Source organism: Hylobates moloch, unplaced genomic scaffold (assembly GCF_009828535.3).
Source record: "Hylobates moloch isolate HMO894 unplaced genomic scaffold, HMol_V3 SCAFFOLD_14, whole genome shotgun sequence".
In the NCBI taxonomy this organism is placed as follows: Eukaryota; Metazoa; Chordata; class Mammalia; order Primates; family Hylobatidae; genus Hylobates; species Hylobates moloch.
Genome location: NW_026652289.1, coordinates 89367074 through 89391087, shown reverse-complemented (window position 1 = coordinate 89391087; position 24014 = coordinate 89367074).

The following is a 24014-nucleotide window of genomic DNA, read 5'->3' as shown; positions in this document are numbered from 1 at the left end:
CCTCCTGATTCGCTGGGATTACAGGGGCATGCTACCACATCAGCCCTGTCCTTTGCTTTTGTATCCTGCTACTAATTTCTTTCTCTATCTGATTCTCCTTTTCTCCACCTCCTTCCTTCCCTCTCTCCTCTCTGTCTCTCCCTCACTCTACTTCTTCTCTTTCTTTTCTTTTCTTTTTTTTTTTTGAGACTGAGTTTTGCTCTTGTTGCCCAGGCTGGAGTGCGATGGTGCGATCTCGACTCACTGCAACCTCCACCTCCCAGGTTCAAGTGATTCTCCTGCCTTAGTCTCCCAAGTAGCTGGCATTGCAGGCGCCTGCCACCATGCCCAGCTAATTTTTGTATTTTTAGTAGAGACGAGGTTTCATCATGTTGGCCAGGCTGGTCTCAAACTCCTGACCTCAGGTAATCCACCTGCCTTGGCCTCCCAAAGTGCTGGGATTACAGGTGTGAGCCACCGCACCTGGCCTTCCTTCATCTCTTTCTACTTACCATCTCTCTTATACCTTGCAGAACCCTCCCTGACAAGCTGTGCCACAGGGATCTCTGGGAGGAAAGACCACCTCCAGAACACCTGTGAGGCCACCTCAGTCCTCGCTGAGCTGAACTGGTGACCAAGACAGCACTAAGGGCAGAGAGCACTGGTCATGTCCTCAGTTCTAGAGCTTCAGTATCAACAATGACCTCCTACAATTATAGCCTTAACAGTCTGTGGAGCTGACTCTTCATTCTCTATTTGCTGAACTTCCTCGGAGACTTTTGGGTTGGGTTCTGATTAGAAAAGTCTGGCATCTAGTATCCTTTATTGATTTATAGTTGGCTAATTATTTTCCACGGCTAAATGTGAAGTGGACAAAGTCTAAGAAAGCTGGTGTTGGTCTCCCACTCCTGATCCTCCCTCTAGACACTCTCATTCTATCCCATTGGTGATGGTCTACCCTCGTTTGGAAAACAAGTTATAAGGAAGTAACCCACCACCAAACTATTTGTTATTAAGCATTTCAGGGTTTAATCCCTCTTGGAGTTTTTTGTTTTGTTTTGTTTTACTTTTACAGAAGGAGTGGAAAAACTTGGAGTCAGAGGTTCTGTGGGCAAAGGGACCTAGAGACTTTGGGGAAGTATTTAGCTCCCTTGAGCCTCAATTTTCACTTCTGCAAAAGGAGTTGTCATCTGCCTTTCGCAGAAGCCTCCCAGGAAGTTCAGCAAATAGAGAATGAAGATTCAGCTCCACAGACTGGTAAGGCTACAATTGTAGGAGTTTGTTGTTGATACTGAAGCTCTAGAACTGAGCACATGACCAGTGCTCTCTGCCCATAGTGCTGTCTGGGTCACCAGTTTAGCTCAGCAAGGACTGAGGTGGCCTCACAGGTGTTCTGGAGGCGGTCTTTCCTCCCAGAGGTCCCTGTGGCACAGCTTGTCAGGGAGGGCCCTGCAAGGTATAAGAAGGCAAGATGGTAAGTGGAAAAGATAAAGAATTCTAGAGCGGCTGGGCGCAGTGGCTCAGGCCTGTAATCCTAGAACTTTGGGAGGCCGAGGTGGGTGGATCACTTGAGGTCAGGAGTTCAAGACCAGCCTGGCCAACGTGGTGAAACCCCATCTCTATTAAAAATACAAAAATTAGCTGGGTGTGGTGGCAGGTGCCTGTAATCGCAGGTACTCAGGAGGCCGAGACAGGAAAATCACTTGAACCTGGGAGGCAGAAGTTGCCGTGAGCTGAGATGGCACCATTGCACCCCAGCCTGGGCAACAAGAGCAGCAACTCCGTCTCAAAAAAAAAAAAAAATTCTCAGAAATATTAGGAGTGAGAATGATTTTTCTCATTATACAGAAGACGTGCATTCAAAATGATTTTATTTATGATCATCATATCTGCCTACAATATTGGTGGAAACGTTAAACTAGAACAAAAGTACAGGGGAAAAGTAGCTTGTATCAGGTGATCCAAAAGTATTATTTTAATAATTAGCTAATGGCTGGGCATGGTGGCTCATGCCTGTAATCCCAGCACCTTGGGAGGCTGAGGCGGGCAGATCACTTGAGCTCAGGAGTTCGAGACCAGCCTGAGCAACATGGTAAGACCCTATCTCTACTAAAAATACAAAAAAATAGCTGGGTGTGTTGGTGCATGTCTGTAGTCCCAGCTACTCAGGAGGCTGAGGTAGGAGGATTGCTTAAGCCCGGGGGCAGAGGTTGCAGTAAGCCGAAATCCTGCCACTGCACTCCAGCTTGGGTGATGGAGCGAGACCCTGTCTCAAAGAAATATATATATATGTATATATTACTAATTAAAGTGTAACGATCCTAATATAGATCCTTCACTTCTTATTTTCCCTTAAGCTAGATTGTTCTCTTCTATTTCAGGCACTTTTACATGCATTTTCTCATTTAACTCTGACCACAAACTTTTAAGGTAGGTACCATTACTGTCTGTTTTCCAGATAAGGAAAGTCAGGCTTAGAGAAATGAAGTGATTTGCTAAAATCACCAAGTGAGCAAGTGACAGAGCTGGGTTTGTGTCCAAAGTCCTTGCTGTTAATCATGACTCTTTACTACTCCTCCCCCAGCCTCCTGTGCCTTCCCCCTCTATTCCTGTTTCTGTACCACCCATCCTTTAAAATTCAACTCAGGACCTTCCTTTTCCTGAAAGCCTCTGGACTCCAGTTCAACCCCCCTGTGAACTCACTGTCCTCTTTTATTGCTTGAGCTATTCATGTGTCAATGATATGGCATCTTCTGTATTCCTCTCTAAGATTACTGTTTGTCATACTGCTGTCTTTTAAAGTAGCCTGGGGTGGGGGAAGTGTGTATAAAGGTGACAGTAGAGGGCCAGGCGCAGTGGCTCATGCCTGTAATCCCAGCACTTTGGGAGGCCAAGGCGGGTGGATCCCCTGAGGTCAGGAGTTCGAGACCAGCCTAGCCAACATGGCGAAATGTGGTCTCTACTAAAAACACAAAATTAGCTGGGTGTGGCGGCACACACCTGTAATCCCAGCTACTTGGGAGGCTGAGGCAGGAGAATCACTTGAACCTGGGAGGCAGAGGTTGCAGTGAGTCAAGATTGAGCCATTGCACTCCAGCCTGGGCAACAAGAGCCAAACTCCGTCTCAAAAAAAAAAAAAAAAGTGACAGTAGAATTCCTCATCGAGAATTGTGTTTAGCAAATTACCTTGATTGGTTCTTTGGCTATGAAGCTCCATGACAGCAGAGACCCTGGGACCTAGCACACCAAAAGTGTGTAAAGGTTATTTACTGAAAAGATAAAGAATTCTCAGAAATACTGGGAGTGATGGTGATTTTTCTCATACAGAATATGTGAGTTCAAAATGATTTTATTTAAATATTGAAGGATGAGGTACCCCCAGAAGGCCAGAGGACTTTGGTCACATCCAGATGGCTAATACCTCAGTCACATATGTATTCTTATCACTTGATTTATGTTATGTTCCCCAAGCTGTACGGCAACCTCGCTGGAATGGAAAGTATGACCAGATGTTGAAGTGAATCTGTATGGGTTTTTTTTGCCTCCCATGCATTTCATTCCTTTACACTGACACAGCAGATCTTCACACTAGCCTTCTGAAGTAGTGTGGCAAATATTTTTGTGTTCCTCCATTTTCCTTTTTTTTTGACAAAGTCTCACTCTGTCGCAAGGCTAGAGTGCAGTGGCACAATCTCAGCTCACTGCAACCTCCGCCTCCCGAGTTCAAGTGATTCTCCTGCCTCAGCCTCCCGAGTAGCTGGGACTACAGGCGTGTGCCACCACACCCAGCTAATTTTTGTATTTTTAGTAGAGACGGGGTTTCACCATGTTGGCCAGGATGGTCTCCATCTCTTGACCTCGTGATCCGCCCGCCTTGGCCTCCCAAAGTGCTAGGATTACAGGTGTGAGCCACCACGCCCAGCCTTCTTTCTTCTTTTCTTTTCTTTTTTTTTTTTTTTGAGACAAGGTCTCATTTTGTTGCCCCGGCTGGAGTACAGTGGCACAATCTCAGCTCACTGCAACCTCAACCTCTCTGGCTCAAGGGATTCTCCCATATCAGCCTCTGTGTAGCTGGGACTACAGGCATGTGCCACCACACTTGACAGACTTTTTATCGCTTTCGTAGAGGCAGGATCCCACTTTGCTGCCCAGGCTGGTCTCAAACTCCTGGGCTCAAGCAATCCTCCCACCTCAGCCTCCAAAAGTGCTGAGATTACAGACATGAGCCACAATATCTAGCAATTCCCTCATTTTCAAGATATAGAAATGCAGCCTCAGGGTGGTGAAGTCGTGTTCCCCAGGCTGCAGAGCTAACGATGAGCCACAGCAGCCTGGGGCAGTGGAAAGAACCTGGATACACAAGTTCTTCATCATCAAGGTGAAATCTAGCTTGCCATGTCCACGTCTTCTGTAGCCCCACGGAGGTGTTTGTTTTACCCCAAGGAATCTCACATTTACCACCTAGGGCAAAACCTTTGGACAAACTATTTAACATTTAAAAGGAAAATGACAATGGCATTTTCACAGAGCTGTGGAACTAAATGAAATTAAGTCATTCATTAAATGAAATAATTAAATGAAAGCCTTTGACACACTGCCTGGTGCATGTTTAATAAAAGTTCTTTCTGGCAGGGCATGGTGGCTCAAGCCTGTAATCCCAGCACTTTGGGAGGTCGAGGTGGGTGGATCACAAGGTCAGGAGTTCGAGACCAGCCTAGCCAACATGGTGAAACCCCGTGTCTACTAAAAATACAAAAATTATCCGGGCATGGTGGTGGGTGCCTGTAATCACCCCTACTTGGGAGGCTGAGGCAGAAGAATCACTTCAACCTGGGAGGCAGAGGTTGCAGTGAGCCGAGATCACACCACAGCACTCCAGCCTGGGAGTGTGTCTCGGAAAAATAAATAAATAAATAAATAAATAAATAAATAAATAAATAAATAAATAAATATTCTTTCTCTCTTGTCTCTCCTCCTTCCTGTGGCTCTCCCCTCTTTTTCTTTTCCTAAATTTAGATTCAATGTTTATCCTACCATGCCGTGTTCCCTGTTTCTTTGTAACTTCTAGGTTCCTGATGCAATCTCATCTTCTGATCCTTTACCTGGAGGCCAGAGGTAAGCTCATCAGGGTGGGACCAGGGGCTGGCTGGGGTTGAGTTTGGGCTGAGGGAGCCAGACAGGAACCCCTAGGCAAAGCTTATCCAACCTGTGTCCACAGGCCACCTGCAGCCCAGGACGGCTTTGAATGTGGCCCAACACAAATTCCTAAATTTTCTTAAAACATTAAGAGATTTTTTTGTGATTTTTTTTTTTTTTTTAGCTCATCAGCTGTCATTAGTGTTAGTGTGTTTTATACATGGCCTAAGACAATTCTTCTTGTAATGCGGCCCAGGGAAGCCAAAAAATTAGACACCCCTGCCCGAGGCCATATTTAAGGCATGAGAACAGAGGTCCAGACTGGTGAAGTCAAATCTGTTCTCAGGTCCTAGAGGCCAGAAACAAATGGGCAGCCAGGTCATAGAGTTTCAGCATGAACACTAATTGAATGTGAAAACATCCAACAAAAGAGAAACATGGTTTGGAAAGTTTATTGGTATATTAGCTGCCATAACAAAAGACCATAGACTGAATGGTTTAAACAACAAAACATTTTTTCTCACAGTTCTGGAGGCTGGAAATCCAAGATCAGGCTGCCACCATGGTTAGGTTCTGGTAAGGGCTCTCTTTGGGTTTTAGACAGTGCTTCCTCTGTGTCCTCATATGGTGGAGAGGAAGAGTAAGCTTTCTGGTATCTCTCTTCGTTTTTTATTTTTTTATAGAAATGGAGTCTCACTATGTTGGCCAGGCTGTTCTCAAACTCCTGGCCTTGATCCTCTTGCCTCAGCCTCCCAAAGTGCTGGGATTACAGATGTGAGCCATGGTGCCCAGCCATGTGGTAAGGTCATAGAATCCCATCATTAACACCTCACCCTGGTGACCTCATCTAAACCTAATTACCCCCGAAAGGCCCCCATCTCCAAATACCATCACACTGGGGGTTAGGGCTCCAAAATATGTATTTTGGCGGGATGCAAATATTCAGTACTTAATTCGCAACTACAACACAGTTTTTATTTTACTTTAATCTGTGCAAATTTGACCATTAATAAAAGATCTTTTTACCATATTACCCCAGTCAGAATGGCTATTATTAAAAGGTCAAAAAATAGCAGAAGCTGGTGAGTCTGTGGAGAAAAAGGAATGCTTATACACTGTTGGTGGGAGTGTAAATTAGTGCAAACATTGTGGAAGACAGTGTGGCAATTCCTCCAAGATCTGAAGACAAAAATACCATTCGAACCAGCAATCCCATTACTGGGTGTGTAACCAAAGGAATATGAATCATTCTATAATAAAAACACATGCACGAGGGCATGGTGGCTCACGCCTGTAATCCCAGCATTTTGAGAGGCTGAGGCAGGTGGATTACTTGAGGTCAGGAGGTCGAGATCAGCCTGGCCAACATAGCAAAACTCTGTCTCTACTAAAAATACAAAAATTAACGGGGCATGATGGTGCACCCCTGTAAATCCCAGCTACTAGGGAGGCTGAGGCAGGAGAATTGCTTGAACCCAGGGGATGGAGGTTGCAGTGAGCCAAGACCACGCCACTGCACTCCAGCCTGGGCGACAGAGCAAAACTCTGTTTCACACACACACAAAAAAGACACATGCATGTGTATGTTCATTGCAGCACTACTCACAATAGCAAAGACATGGAATCAATGACAGATTGGATAAAGATCAGGTGGTACATATACACCATGGAATACTATGCAGTCATAAATAAAAGAATGAGATTATGTCCTTTGCAGGGACATGGATGGAGCTGGAGACCATTCATTATCCTTAACAAACTAAGGCAGAAACAGAAAACTAAATACCACATGTTCTCACTTATAAATGGGAGCTAACTGATGAAAACACATGGATACATAGAGGAGAACAACACACACTGGGGCCTGTAGGAGGGTGGGAGGAGGGAGAGGATCACGAAAAATAACTAATGTAACAAACCTGCACATGTTCTCCTGACCTTAAAATAAAATTTAAAAAAAGGAAGGCTGGGCAGGGTGGCTCACCCCTATAATCCCAGCATTTTGGGAGGCCTAGGCGGGTGGATCATTTGAGGTCAGGAGTTCAAGACCAGCCTGGCCAACATGGTGAAACCCCATCTCTACTAAAAATAAAAATTTTTTAAAAATGAACCAGGCATAGTGGCGCCCACCTGTAATCCCAGTTACTCAGGAGACTGAGGCATGAGAATCGCTTGAACCCAGGAAGCGGAGGTTGCAGTGAGCTGAGATCACATCGCTGCACTCCACCTTGGGTGACAGAGTTGTACCTTGTCTAAAAAAAAATAAAATAAAAGTTAAAAAAAGGAAAGATCTCTTAGAAACTCAACTTTGTTTCTAAGCAAGTGAAATATATGTATACTTCACAAAAAACACAAAATTTACTTGAGACAAGGCTCAAGGATACTTGACTCATGAATTTATAGATTCCTGTGTATCCTATGTATTTGATTTAGAAATTGAAACAGAATATTTAGTCTGGTTTTTAACAAATTTGGAGCAGCAGGTTCTTTGCTGATACCATATTTCTTCTTGTCAAGAGCTGTTTTTTCCTCAAGGGAAATGAACATGATGTCTGTGACATTGATTGTCTTATAAAGAGAAATTAGAAGGAGCCCCTTTTCCCAAATGAAAAGTCCCAAGTTTGAATTTTTTGTCAAAAGGAGATCTCTTTGTGATTAACAAAACTCACAGGATGATATAGCCCATTTTCCAAGGAAAATTGCTGTTCAGGTCTATTGCATATAATACATTATATGTATATTGCATACAATAAGTTATATATTACATAATAAGTTAATAGGGGTCGTTGGAGGCAAATTTACTGACTATAAGTAGGTAAGTAAGCCTTTTTGCCAAATAACTACAGTTCAAACCAAAAAAATTATTTTATTTATTTATTTATTTTTGAGATGGAGTCTGGCTCTCTCGCCCAGGCCGGACTGCAGTGGCGCTATCTCGGCTCACTGCAAGCTCCGCCTCCCGGATTCATGCCATTCTCCTGCCTCAGCCTCCAGAGTAGAGGGGACTACAGGCACCTGCCACCGCGCCCGGCTAATTTTTTGTATTTTTAGTATTTTTAGTAGAGACAGGGTTTCACTGTGTTAGCCAAGATGGTCTCGATCTCCTGACCTTGTGATCCGCCTGCCTCAGCCTCCCAACAAAAAAATTATTAATTTATTCATTAATAATTATATAGCCAAATTAAATGATAAATACATTTTCTCCATTTAAGGTATTATCTTTTTTTAATTGATCTTCTAAATATCTCTTACCTATATTTAATTAATTAATTAACTTATTTATTTTATAGACAGGGTCTCACTCTGTTGCCCAGACTGGAGTGCAGGGGCATGATCATAGTTTACTGCAGGCTTGAACTCCTGGGCTCAACCGATTCTCCTGCCTCAGCCTCCTGAGTAGCTGGGAGTCAGGCACGCACTGCCACACTTTGCTAATTTTTTAAATTTTTTGTAGAGATGGGAATTTCACTATGTTGCCCAGACTGGTTTCAAACTCTTGGCCTCAAGTAATCCTCTTACTTCCACCTCCCAAAGTGCTGGGATTATAGGTGTGAGCCACCACACCCTACTTCAGTATCCCTTATCTTCAAAAAGGTCTGCAGCACGTAGGAGCTCTTAATAAGTGTTAGATATTATTACTACTATTATTATTATCATCTTTTAGGAACACTGCTGGAGATAAGAAAGAAATACTAGACAAAGAATAGCACTCTGGAGGGGAGGGCTGAAGGGGAAAGAGGGTTGAAAAATTACCTATTGGGTACTATGTTCGCTATTTGGGCAATAGGTATGCTAGAAGCCCAGTCACCACTAGTATGCAATACACCCATGTAACAAACATGCACAGGTACCCCCTGAATCTAAAATAAAATTAAATTAATAAAAACAAATAGTACTCTGAGGAGTAATATTTTTGTAAATATGTGCATGGCCAGCTGGATGCTACCTGCCTGAGAGGCCAGCACAGGAACATGGCACCATGGAGCCCAGTCAAGAATGCTGATGCATCAGTGAGATGGTGTCAAGCTCTGTGTCAGAGCACTGAATAGGGTCAGTGGAATTTGACAAAGGTTTACAGGGGAGAGAGAAAATGCTCATAGAAACTGTGCTCTAATACGCTCTATGCTCTAATATCAGAAAACTCAATTATTATTACTATTTTTTGAGACAAGGTCTTGCTCTGTCACCCAGGCTGGAGTGCAGTGGTGCAATCATAGCTCACTGCAGCCTCAAACTCCTGGGCTCAAGCGATCCTCCCACCTCAGCCTCCTGAGTAGCTAGGAATACAGGTGCATACCACTATGCCCAGGTAATTTTTTTTTCTTTTAACAGAGATGGGGTCAGCTGGGAGTGGTGGCTCACACCTGTAATCCCCGCACTTGGGTGGCTGAGGCAGGAGGGTCACTTGAGCTCAGGAGCTCGAGACCAGCCTGGCCAACATGGCGAAACCCCACCCCTACTAAAAATACAAACATTAGCCATGGTGGTGCACACTTGTAGTTCCAGCTACTCGAGAGACCGAAGTGGGAGAATTGTTTGAACTCAGGAGGCAGAGGTTGCAGTGAGCTGAGATCATGCCACTGCACTCCAGCCTAGGTGACAGAGTGAGACCCCATCTCAAAAAAAAAAATGTTAATAAATAAACAAATAGAGACAAGGTCTCACTATGTTGACCAGGCTGGTCTCGAACTCCTGGCCAGAAGTGATCCTCCTCGCCTCGATCTCCCAAAGTGCTGAGATTACAGGCATGAGCTACCATGCCTGGCCTCAGTTTTTATTAATATCAGTTAACCTTTATTGAGAGTTTACTAAGTGCCAATCTCTGAGCCAAGGGCCTTCCATGAATTATCTCACTGAGTCCTCTCAAACCTCTGTGAAGTAGTTACGGCTTTTTAAAAACCCTATTTACAAAAATGGGGCCGTAGAGAGGTAAAGCAACTTGCCCAACTGCTGTTGAGTAGAAATCTTAGATGTGAATCCAGACAGTTAGGTATTTTCTCAATTAGGGTCACAATAAAGTAGGTAGGTTCTAGACTTGCCCCAGGCCCTCCTAAAACCCCAGAAGACACTGGCAGAGGCATTGCAACTGCGGGACTGAGTCAGTCCCCAAAGTCCCCAAAGTCACATCTCAAGAGGCTGCTCCAGTTCCTGAAAATGTCTTCCATTAACAGTGCTGCAATGAAGACAAGTGTATTGTAATTCGAAGTTCTCCTGAAATAAATTAAGATAACTCTAATAGCAGGGAAGGGCCGCCAGGCTGGCGCCAGCTTTGAAGTTACCGAATCCGCCCAGGATTCAGTCCACGGGCTGAGTTCTCAAGAACCTTTCCAAGTGGCGGGTCTGCTGACTGTGGCATTAAAAACTGGAAGGCGGCCTGCGAGATGGAATGCAATGGTACAGTCACCTCCTTGCTTCACTCTTTTCCCCTCCACCTCAGCAAGCAGTTTCAACCCAAACCTTTCCACAAGAAATCACTGTCCAGAGTGAACGAGGGAATGGGGCCCAACCTGGTGAAATGGGGGCATGGGGAGGAGGAGGGGCCCAACCTGGTGAAATGGGGGCATGGGGAGGAGGGGCCATGATAGAGGCAGGCTCCGTCCTGAGGGAGAACAGCACAGATGAATAGGAAGGCAGCAGAGAGCGTCTTCAGAGCCAAAGCCCCACCTCTTTTCCCTTGGCTCTGTCCTCCAGTTTTCCTCTCTCCAGCCTGATCAAAACCTATCCTTAAGAAACCTAATTCAAGCCTCACCTGGAGCACCAAAAAATAAAAAAATAAGAATTGAATCAGCTGCCTCCCTGTAAACTAAAGTCAGAAAGTAGCCCACATGGGGCCAGACATGGTGGCTCACACCTGTAATACCAGTACTTTGGGAGGCCAAGGCAGGCGGATCGCCTGAGGTCAGGAGTTCGAGACCAGCCTGGCCAACATGGTGAAATCCCATCTCTACTAAAAATACAAAAATTAGCCGGGCGTAGTGGTGTGCACCTGTAGTCCCAGCTACTCAAGAGGCTGAGACAGGAGAATTGCTTGAACCTGGGAGGTGGAGGTTGCAGTGAGCAGAGATTGTGCCACGGCACTCCAGCCTGGGCAACAGAGCAAGACTCCTCCATTTAAAAAACAAACAAACAAAAATGAACAACAACAACAACAACAACAAAAAAAAACCAGAAAGTAGCCCATGTGGGTCCTGTACTCTGTTAAAAGCAGCAGTCCCCAACCTTTTTGGCACCAGAGATTGGTTTTGTGGAAGACAATTTTTTTGCATGGTTTTGGGGTGATTCAAGCACATTATATTTATTGTGCACTTTATTTCTATTATCACATTGTCATATATAATGAAATAATTATACAATTCACCATAATGTAGAATCACTGGGAGCCCTAAGCTTGTTTTCCTGCAACTAAACAATCCCATCTAGGGGTGATGGGAGACAGTGACAGATCATCAGGCATTAGATTCTCATAAGGAGCTTGCGATCTGGATCCCTGTCATGTGCAGTTCACAATAGGGTTCACACTCCTGTGAAAATCTAATGCTGCTGCTGATCTGACCAGAGGCTTAGCTCAGGCGGTAAAGCAAGCAAGAAGGATGTAGCTTCACTCACTCACCTGCCCCTCACCACCTGCTGTGTGGCCAGTTCCTAACCAGTACTGGTCCATGGCCTGCGGTTTGGGGACCCCTGTATTAAAGAACTTTTAAGAATCAGTGAGCAAGTGAAGGGAAATAAAGCATCTTGTTCAGGATTGTTTCCTGACTCCTAAAAATGTGTAAAATAAATAAATTTTGGAGGCCAGCAAGTCATCCCCAGGACTCTAAAACGGCACCCACTGTTGGCCCAGGCTGTGGGCCAGTGGGCCACAGTGAGTTAGAACTTCTGAGCAAAGGGTCTTCAGGCGCTGAAAGATTTCAGGCCTGGCCTGGCATGGTGGCTCATACCTATAATCTCAGCACTTTGGGAGGCAAAGGCGGGAGGATTGCTTGAGCCCAGGAGTTCAAGACCAGCTTGGGCAACATAGGGAGACCCTGTCTCTACCAAAAATTTTAAAAATCGGGCATGGCGGCGCACATCTGTGGTCCCAGCTACTTGGAAGCTGAGGTGAGAGGATCACTTGAGCCTGGGAGTTTGAGGCTGCAGTGAGTTGTGACTGTGCCACTGCACTCCAGCCTGGGGAACACAGTGAGACTCTGCCTCAAAAAAAAAAAAAAAAATCAGGCCTGTGAGGATTAAGCCCTGATTTTTTTATCTTGCCCAAATTCCTACCTAAGGGGTCTAGGGAATCATGCCCTACAAACCATATAATCTCATCAGATGGGTTTTATTTGACCCTATATATTGTGACTTACTTTTCAGCCTGACTCTGGCATAACATTATGAAACAAGGAAAAGATATTTAACCCCAAAATGTATTTCCTTGCCATACCTTGAAATTGCCCTACAAAGTCTCTTGTGGGAAAAATACACATCCTATGGAGATCCCTTTCCCCTTTGTTTTTCTTCCTTTCTTTCCAGATCCAGGAGATAATTAGCTAAGAGCCAGGTGCCCTTTTATGTCTGATAAGAAACATTTTACAAGGTACTCTCTCTCTCTCTCTCTCTCTCTCTCTGAAGTCTGCTATCTGACGTATTCTTCTGCACAATGAAATTTGGTCTCCACAATTCTTTATCTTAACCTGAACAATCCTTTCCATTGATCCCAGATCTTCAGATAAACTCAACCAATTATCAACCAGAAAATGTTTAAATTTACCTATAGCCTGGAAGCCACCCCCATTGAGTTGTCCTGCCTTTCTGAACCAAACCATTGTATTCAGAAATGTATTTGACTGATGTCTCATGCCTTCCTAAAATATATAAAACCAACCTATACCTGACCACCTTGAGCACATGTTCTCAGGACCTCCTGAGGGCTGTGTCATGGGCCATGGTCACTCATTTTTGGCTCAGAATAAATATCTTCAAATATTTTACAGAGTTTCACTCTTTTCATCGACACCCGCGTAGGCCCTAGGCTACAGAATGTGTGAAGCTAACACTAAACACTGTGCCATGTTCCCAGGGGCTCCTTCCCTGCTCCTACCAGTGATTTTTTTTTTTTTTTTTTTGAGATGGAGTCTTGCTCTGTCGCCCAGGCTGGAGTGCAGTGGTGCAATCTCGGCTCACTGCAACCTCCACCTCCCGGGTTCAAGCGATTCTCCTGCCTCAGCCTCTTGAGTAGCTGGGATTACAGGTGCCCACCACCACACCCGGCTGATTTTTGTATTTTTAGTAGAGACAGGGTTTCACCATGTTGGTCGGGCTGGTCTCAAACACCTGACCTCATGATCAGCCTTCCTCGGCCTCCCAAAGTGCTGGGATTACAGGCATGAGCCACCACGCCCGGCCCCTAGCAGTGATTTATAAGCCTCATTTATAAACCTCCAACCCAGGTCCCAGAACAGTAGATTACTGGCTCTACCAATTGGAAGGCATGACTCACCTTTCTGGGCCACAGAGCAAGACGTCTAGATTAAGCTTTCCCTGCTGCTGTGAACTGATATGTGTCCCTTTCTCCCAAAAAATTCATATGTTGAAGTCCTAACCCCCAATGTGACTTTATTTGGAATAAGAAGGTAATTAATGTTACATGAGGTCATAGGATAGAACCCTAATCAGATAGGATTAGTCTCCTTATAAGAAGAAACCCCAGAGAGCTTGCTCACTTTAGCACCCTCTGTCCTTTGAGGACACAGGGAGAAGGTGATAGTCTGCAAGCCAAGATGAGAGCCCTCACCAGAAACTGAATTGGCTGGCCCCTTTATCTTGGACTTCCAGCCTCCAGAACTGTGAGAAAACACGTCTGTTATTTAACTCACCGGGTCTGTGGTATCTTTTTACAGCAGCCCAAGTCGACTAAGTCATCTGCCTACTCTCTAATGCCTCAACGTTTATATTTGGAGGGTTCAACTGAATGGACACACCCTAGGCCCACTCGTGCTCACACCACCTTTCTTCCTGTTATATATCTTTTATTCTACACAAATGGACACAACACTGCTTTCTCCCATGTGCCATTGCTCCTTTGCCATGATTTGGATATTATATCACAGAGAAGACAGATTCTGTGTGACAAGAATACTTGGAAGATCCAGGTACACCATGGGGCCCTGGTAGTAGCAGAAAATCTTCTTTTGTGACCTGTCTTGGTCTCAGGGTCTCATCATAAAGGAGGTTAGCTTGAGGGAGCTCCATTAAAATGATCATGTTATTTTGGGGTGGAAGGATAATAGTTTTTAACACCCTTCTACAAATTAACAGGTTAGCTGGCTCCTTCTGAGGAGATTTAGATAAAGAGATTATATTTAATGAGGGGAAAGAAGATTCACAAACCCTGGGTAGGAAAGTTTAGGGACCAGAGTTGACCTCTACCCATAGACTGTGAAGCTGAGATCAACAAACCAGAATGGCTGACTTGACGGTTTTTTCTTTTTGTATCTTCCAGAAAACAGAAAACGACAATGAAGTACTTGATGCTGGTACAGCACAAGCCTTGGCAAAGGTTAATAAACAATTGTAAAGTAGTTAAGATAAAACCTTAAATTATTAACTGGTTATCTTGGAATTTAAGGAGCAAGGCCCCAGGGATATGACACCTGATTAGTTATGTACGTGTGAGCTGGGGCCAGGGTGGGGAGAGGTGCAGAAAGAAGTGGTCACAGGAGGGTGCCCTATTAGAAATGGTTGGGCAGAAGAGGGTGGGGGCAGAGGGGAGTGAGCAGACAAAAGAGGCTGGAGGACTCTGTTGACTGACAGCTGTAACTATATCAGTGTCATGCCTTGGGGTAGCCACAGTGCTGGATGTTAATCACAAAGATTGCTGCCCTTTCCAAAGTGGTATATAACCAACTGCTTAGGAGAGGGGGCTAGAAAGAGACCACTGGAAACAAAAGGGTCTTTCTTGGAAATTCTCATGAAGTGTTATCAGATTTGCGTTCAGTGTATTATCCAATCTTAACCTTCTGCCTCATTAAAATGTTGAACCTTTGGAAATGTTTTAGGGTCACCATCTGTTCTGTAGAATTACAAGATGGCTCTATTGTCTAGTGGCTCCACCTTTATTACCTTGGTGATTTCCAGGAAGGCAGGCCCCCAAATCACTCAGCGTAGTCTCCACGGCTTTTTCTCTAGAGCCCATTGAAGATTGCTGGGGTTTCCTCTGCCAAAAATAGCTATTCATATATATCTGAATAACTTATGACGGTGGTTTATATTTAAATAAAGTACTTCAATACATTTTTTTATTCTCTAAGAGTCACGAAATCTGCCTTGTGGCTTTCTGAGCCACAGGGCAGCAAGCTAAAGGTAATAGAAGATGACACTGGCGATATGTGCAAGGACAGAGGTTGCAGAAGCCTCTGTTAAAGAGTCAGAAATCCCTCCTTCTTTTTGGGCATGTGGTTGTGAGCTGTTGAAGCAGAAATGAGAAGCTTAATAGTTAGAGCCAATTTCACCTTCTTGAGCATAGAGCCAAGGCTGGGGCCAGGTTTACAAACACAACACAAAAGTAGGACCTCTTGCCTATGTTGTGGTGCTATGCTGTGAAGAATTTTTCAGTGGTCAATTGTTGGTTGTCTCCTGTAACCACATTGTTTAGGGTGACATTATTTATATAACCTTGATTACATGAAGTAAAGATTAACAGAACTAAAAAATGTTTAGAGATTCATCCAATCCAACCCCTTTAATTTACAGATGGGGAAACTGAGGCCCAGAGAAGGATGTGATTTGATGTGCCTGTAGTGGGTTGAATAATGGCCCCCTAAAAGAGATGTCCAAGTTCGAATCCCTGGAACCTTAAACATCATCTTATTTGGAAAAAAGGTCTTAGTAGATATAATTAAGCTAAGGGTTTCATGATAAGATTATCCTAGATTTAGGGCAAACTACATCCAATGGCAGGTGTCCTTGTAAGAGAAAGGCAGAGGGATATTGAACACACAGAGACACAGAAGAGAAAAAGTGATGTGAAGATGGAAGTACAGATGGAATTAGGTAAGCTGCAAGGCAAGGAATGCCTAGAGCCGCCAGAAGCTGAAAGAGGCAAAAAGGAGGGAAACTTTGGAGGGAGTGTGACTCTACCAACATCTTGATATCCGACTTCTAGCTTCCAGAACGATGAGAGAACAAATTTCTTTTGTTTTAAGCTACGTGTTTATGGTAATTTGTTACAGCCACCCTAGGAAACTAACACAATGCACAAAAGATAGAACCAGGCTAGAACCCAAACCTCTGGACTCCCTCAGTCTTGTGTTTCCCTTCCTCCATTTCACATGCTCTGAGTTCTGATCTTGTCAAAGATGTAAAAAGCATTCACACTCCTTGCTGTTAAGAACGCAACTTCTGAAATGAAGGCAATGAAGAACATTGCAGATGCTGCTGTTTCCATGAGTTGATGTTTAGCCCATCCAACAACTAAGCTTTCTGAGCTTGGAAGTAATAGATTTGACTGTGGTATTAAGCTTTAGGGAATCATGCTGAGATCTGGAAGAGGGAAACTGATAAAAAAAAATAGCCAGAAAGGTTAGCCAATTGACTCTAACAAAATACACAGAAAGCAGATAATAATGTCTACCTCACAAAGTGTTTATGCAATAAACAAGTATTTATTGAGCACACACTATAGATGCCAGACATTCATCCAGGCTCCTTGATCTCAGTGGGAATAATGGGATCTCATTTATATGCATTTAGCCTCTGCCACTGGCAGCAAATAAATGCCAGACAGTATGGTTATGGTTATGGAAATGGGACACAAGGCCTGTATGGTAATCAATGGTTTGAGCTGCAGGCATCCTTGTCATTGGCTAATTGCTCATGGTCTCCCCAGAATTGAAACAATGAGCGCCTACGAAGTCCTAATTGAAAAAAAGTATAGGTCTGGTGAGCAGAAATCTTACTTGAGGCACCACAACAGAGAGTACACTGTGTAACTTTTGTTTCTTTCTCCAGATCCCTTCTCCCTTGTGTGGGAGCAAGGGAGACATCTTGCTCTGACCTGTGTGGACTGTGTCACTAGGCTGCCTTGCCCTCTCGCTTCTGCTTGGGTTTAGCCAATGGGAAGCACTGGCAGGAGGTTGAATGCCTTTCAGCCTATTTCCCCAGCTACCCCAGGGCTTGCTCAATGGACTCATAAATAACATGGCCATGTAGCAGGGTTAGGAGTTATGCACAGGCTCTGCCATAAGGATTTCTCACCAAGGCTAATCTGGCTGCTCCCACTGGTGATTGCTGAGTCTACCAATAGCAAAGGTCAACGATGAGTCCCTAGTATGGCACCCTTTCTCAGCAGCACCAGACAGTCACCTGATGGCAGGTTGATTACACGGCCCCCTAATGGAGGAAGGAGGCAGCAGTTCCTCAGTGGACTTGACTCATTCTGGATATGATGCCTCTTAATACTTTAATGTCCTATATCAAAAAGTAAAGGAAGACTATAGCAACACAGCTCAATCAGAACTATTAATAGTTCACAAACTTAAGAGTGAAGGTGTAAGTCATGCTATATGATAAAGAACAATGAGTAGTTGAAGGGCTGACTGAGGGAATAGGGAATGTGAAATGGATAGGGGAAGAAGGAAATTATTAACACCAACTACCGCCTCATCACCAATTAAGAAATGAGATTTTGGCCAGGCATAGTGGCTCATGCCTGTAATCCCAGCACTTTGGGAGCCCAAAGCAGGCAGATCACGAGGTCAGGAGTTTGAGACCACCCTGGCCAACATGGCAAAACCCTGTCTCTACTAAAAATACAAAAATCAGCCGTGCACGGTGGCAGGCGCCTGTAATCCCAGCTACTCGGGAGGCTGAGGCAGGAGAATTGCTTGAACCCGGGAGGCAGAGGTTGCAGTGAGCTGAGCTGAGATTGTGCCATTGCACTCCAGTCTGGGTGACAAGAGCAGGAGTCCATCTCAAAAAAAAAAAAATTTAGTAGCTAAACATATTTTTCCCTTGGTTTGTTTTATATATGTACAACTCATATATAGACTTTCTTCTCCTTCTCTGTCCTCTACTCTTTCATTTAGGGTGAGTTGATGGTAGCTAACCTCATAATTTAGTTTTTCGGTGACAGGATATCAAAGGAAGATTGTGACTGAGAAGGAAAAAGAAGGACCATCGTAAACAGAAGACAAATGACTGGTAGGACTTTGGGTCTCGCCTTCCAAGGAAGATACTGAGGGCATCTTCATTTGCATGAGAGATAGTCACAGAACTGAGGTGAAAGCATTATGCTGTCATTCTCATTGTTTGAAAATAAATGTGGGTAAAAGGCTATGTATGGATGCTGAGCACCTGAAGCAGTGAACTGCACCAGACTATCCACTAGCAATGCAGGATCTCTCTTCTGTGATCCCCCAAGAGTTAGATACTAAGAGCATTTCTTAGTATCTTTTGCTAACCATTTTCCACGCTAGATGCCATAAATGAGAGGTACTTCTATGGGATTTGGAGAATGGAAGAGAGACAGAGTATTATTATTTTCCCCCCGGTAGCAGTGGACAGATATATACACTTCAGCAGATACAAACGAAACTAGGGGCACAGCTATAAATAAGACAGAGGTTTAAAAGTTAATAAGATAATTATATCAACAGCATTTAAAAACTTGAAGAAAAAGACCAATTTCTAGGAAAATATCTTACTACATCTGGCTCAAGAAGGAATTGAAAGTCCCCCAAATCCTATTACTGTTAATTAAATTGAAAAAGTCATGAAAAATCTGTCAATAGACTTATGTTTTCACCTGTGAAAAATTAACTTATAATAATTCTCTTTCTGGAATATTAGAAAACTGGATAAAATATATAAAACAATGGCTTTCAGACATTGGACAACAGGCAACATATAACTATGATCTCTGAGAGAAAGAGAACAAATGAGGTGAGCCCTGGGATTGGCCAGTTTACAAAGACAGAGAACACCAGAAATCTGCGGAGGAATCTTTTTGAATCTTTGGCTGAGAAGTAACTTATGTATGCATCCAGTGAAACACCATGAAGCCAGGTAAAGGACTACCAGAATGTAGTAAACTAAACAATTTCTGGAGCTCACACAGAGCTTTGAGTAGTTTGTGTTACTACTAGCCAGAAGGATCATGCTTTAGTTAGTAAGCCCTGAAAGTTTAAAACTAACCCCAAGTAATTTTTTTTTTTGAACCAGAGTCTCACTCTGTCGCCCAGGTTGGAGTGCAGTGGCATGTCTTGGCTCACTGCAACCTCTGCCTCCGGGTTCAAGCAAGTCTCCTGCCTCAGTCTCCCCAGTGGCTGAGATTACAGGTGTGCACCACCATGCCACGCTAATTTTTGTATTTTTAGTAGAGACGGGGTTTCACCATTTTGGCCAGGCTGGTCTCGAACTTCTGACCTCGTGATCCACCTGCCTCAGCCTCCCAAAATGCTGAGATTACAGGCGTGAGCCACACGCCCAGCAACACCAAGTAATTTTAACCACATGCCAAATAATGCCAACACTCTAAAGAAATACCACAATATCAACACCCAATGATGTAAAACTCATGGAGTCTGGCATACAAGAAAATAATTACCAAATATGTAAAGAAGTAGAAAAATATAACCCATAATCAAAAGGAAAATCAATCAGTATAAGGAAAATCAATCAGTATAAATCTCAAAACTATGGGAAGATGGAATTAGCAGACAAGAACTTTAAGACAGCTAACATAAATATTATAAATATTCTTAAGAAGGTAAAAGGCGGCCAGACACGGTGGCTCATGCCTGTAATCTCAGCACTTTGGGAGATCAAGGCGGGAAGATTGCTTGAGCCCAGGAGTTTGAGACTAGCCTGGGCAACATAATGAGACTCCATTTCTACCAAAAATTTTTAAATTAGCTGGGCACAGTGACATGTGCCTGTAGTTCCAGCTACTTGGGAGATTGAGTGGGGAGGATCACTTGAGCCCAGGAGGTTGAGGCTGTAGTGAGCCCTGAACACACCATTACTCCCAGCCTGGGTGACAGAGTGAGCCCTTGTGTCAAAAAGAAAAAAAAAAATGTAAAAGAAAACATAAACATAATAAGGAGAGAAACACAATATAAAAAGATATAAATGGAACTTCTAGAGATTAAAAATATAATATCCAATATAAAAAAATTAGACTGGGTGGGATTAACCGTGAACTTGAAGATACAGCAATATAAACTATCCAAAATACAGCATAGAGAGAAAAAGGAAAATGAATCAAACCTCAACAACCAGCCAGGCACAGCGGCTCATGCCTATAATCCCAGCACTTTGGGAGGCCAAGGTGGGTGGATCACTTGAGCCCAGGAATTTGAGATGAGCCTGGACAACACAGTGAGACCTTTTCTTTTATTTCTGAAAAGAAAAAATATTTTAAAACATAAAAAATAAAAAAATAAAAATAAAAACAAATCTTAACCTGCAGGACAGCCGGGCATGGTGGCTTATGCCTGTAATCCCAGCACTTTGGGAGGCCGAGGCAGGTGGATCACCTGAGGTCAGGAGTTCAAGACTACCCTGGCCAACATGGCAAAACTCCGTCTCTACTAAAAATATAAAAATTAGCTGGGCATGGTGGTGCAAGCCTGTAGTCCCAGCTACTTCTGGAGGCTGAAGCAGGAGAATCGCTTAAGCCTGGGAGGCTGAGGTTGCAGTGAGCCAAGATCACTTCATCTCAAAAAAAAAAATTACTTTAACAAATAACAGTATACAATTTCCCCCCCACACACAAAGAAAGTCACAGAGGAGATATATGATCTTTCTTTAGCAAGATCTGCTTTGCGTTTAGCTTCCCTGGGCCTGTTTTCTGATCTTTAATATAATGCCTATCTGATAAGTGCTTGTGATAGATGTAAAGCTCTTGGCCCAATGCTGAGTACTCAGTTGTTGCCCATGAATGGAAGTAATGAATGTAAAATCCCCAACACCAGGCTTGGCAAATAGTAAACACCTCAAAATGTAAATTATTTATTTATTTATTTTTTTTTGAGACTGAGTCTCGCTCTGTCGCCCAGGCTGGAGTGCAGTGGCGCAATCTCGGCTCACTGCAAGCTCTGCCTCCCGGGTTCACGCCATTCTCCTGCCTCAGCCTCTCCGAGTAGCTGGGACTACAGGCGCCCACCACCACGCCCGGCTGATTTTTTTGTATTTTTAGTGGAGATGGGGTTTCACCGTGGTCTCAATCTCCTGACGTCGTGATCCGCCCGCCTTGGCCTCCCAAAGTGCTGGGATTACAAGCGTGAGCCATCGCGCCCAGCCGTAAATTATTGTTATCATTTCATCCCTTGTTTTCTTTCTTTGGTCTATATAGACTTAATTTCATTATAAAGATAAAATAGACCTTGAATGATTAAAAAAAATTATAGCCTGGGCAACATAGCAAAACCCCATTTCTACAAAAAAGATATATATATACACACACATATATATATACACATATATATACACACACAAAATTTATATATATATATACACAAAATTTATATATATATATACACAAAATTTATATATATACAAAAATTAGCTAGGTGTGGTATCAAGCACCTGTAGTCCCAGCTACCGGGGGCTTAGGGGGCTGAGGCAGGAGGATCACATTAGCCCAGGAGGTTGAGGCTGCAGTGACACCACTGCACTCCAGACTGGGTGACAAAGCCAGAACAAACAAAACTCAGCTAACCTCAAGCAGAATAAACATAATGAAAACACACAGAAGAACAATCAATCAAATTGCAGGAAATAAGGGATTAAAAAGAAAATGTTCAAAACAGCCAGAGGAAAAAAGATAACTACAGCAGACTTCTCATCAGAAACAATGCAAGCAGAAGACAGCAGAGCAACATCTTTTAAAGTATTGAAAGGAAAACCTATCAACCTAGAATTCTAGTGTGTGTGTGTGTGTGTGTGTGTGTGTGTGTGTGTGTGACAGAGTTTTGCCTTGTCACCCAGGCTAGAGTGCAGTGGTACGAGCTCAGCTCACTGCAACCCCCACCTCCCAAGTTTAAGTGATTCTCCTGCCTCAGCCTCTCGAGTAGCTGGAATTACAGCCACGTGTCATCATGCCCAGCTAATTTTTGTATTTTTAGTAGAGACAGGGTTTTGCCATGTTGGCCAGGTAGGTCTCAAACTCCTGACCTCAGGTGATCCACCCACCTCGGCCTCCCAAAGTGCTGGGATTACAGACATGAGCCACCATACACAGCCTGGAATTCTGTTTACAGGAAAAATATTTTTCAAAAACAAAGGCAAGGCCGGGTGTGGTGGCTCATGCCTGTAATCTCAGCACTTTGAGAGGCCAAGGCAGGCAGATCACTTGAGCCCAGGAGGTCAAGACGATCCTGGGCAACACACTGGGACCCCTTCTCCACAAAAACTACAAAAATTAGCTGGGCATGGTTGTGCCTACTTGTAGTCCCAGCCATTCAGGAGGCTGAGATGGGAGGATCACTTGAGCCCAGGAGGTTGAGGCTGCAGTGAACCATGATGGAGCCACTTCACTCCAGCCTGGGTGACACACCGAGACCCTGTCGCAAAAAAAAAAAAAAAAAAAAAAAAAAAAAAGATACAGATAAATTAAAGAAAAAGGACGGAAAAAGACATGCCATAAAAACACTAATCAAAAGAAAGCTGGAATGGCTATAAAAATATCAAACAGGCCAGGCACAGTGGCCCACACTGGTAATCCCAGCACTTCGGGAGGCTGAGGCAGGTGGATTGCTTGAGCTCAGGAGTTCAAGACCAGCCTGGGCAACATAGCGAGACCTCGTCTTTACAAAAAATACAAAAATTAGGATGTGCCTGTAGTCCCAGCTACTTGGGAGGCTGAGGTGGGAGGATCGCTTGAGCCCAGGAAGTCAAGGCTATAATAAGCCAAGATCACATCATTGCACTCCAGCTTGGGTGACAGAGCGAGACCTTGTCTTAAAAAAAGTCCGGGTGCAGTGGCTCACGCCTGTAATCCCAGCACTTTGGGAGGCTGAGACAGGTCGATCACCTGAGGTCAGGAGTTCTAGACCAACCTGGCCAACATGGTGAAACCCCATCTCTACTAAAAATACAAAAATTAGCCAGGTGTGGTGGTGTGTGCCTGTAATCCCAGCTACTCAGGTGGCTGAGGCAGGAGAATCGCTTGAACCTGGGAGGCGGAGGTTGCAGTCAGCCAAGATCGTGCCATTGCACTCCAGCCTGGGGGACAAGAGTGAGACTTCGCTCCCCACCCTGCAAAAAAAGAAAAAAAGACTATCAAACAAAGTAGATTTCAGAGCAAGAAATATTTCCAGGGATAAAAATGATAATTTCTTTTATAGTTTAATGTATTTTAATAGCAAACTTACAGGAACAGCACAGAAGACAGACAACATTAAACACATGTGCTTGCATGTAGGACAACTCAGAAAAGAATAGTGAATGGATAGAATCTACTATACGATAAGAATGGATAGAATCTACTATATGATAAAAATGCTACCAACACTATTTAGTTGCTGTCAGTAAGAAATTTACTTGTTTAAAAAAAATCCAAATGCTGGCATTATCCAGAAAAATTTAACAGTTTTATTTATAATTATTATAAAGTTGAACCACTGAAACTTATTCACTGAAACATTTTAACTTGCATTAATGCTTTACCTCCCTGCATTTATATTAAAAATTCACACACAAACGAAAATGGAGAAACTGCCAATACCTGATTTCTGTCCCCTATTTTTGCACTTGTAATCATATACTTAGGTACCTTTTGACCCCATGGGGGAAAAAAAATCTAACGTTCAGAACTACCAATAACGAGAGAAGATTTTTTTTGTTTTGAGAATGAAATGTTTCCCATCATAGTGGATTCTTAAGCACCTTCTCCACGTGTGCGGAGTGCTAGCTGTATA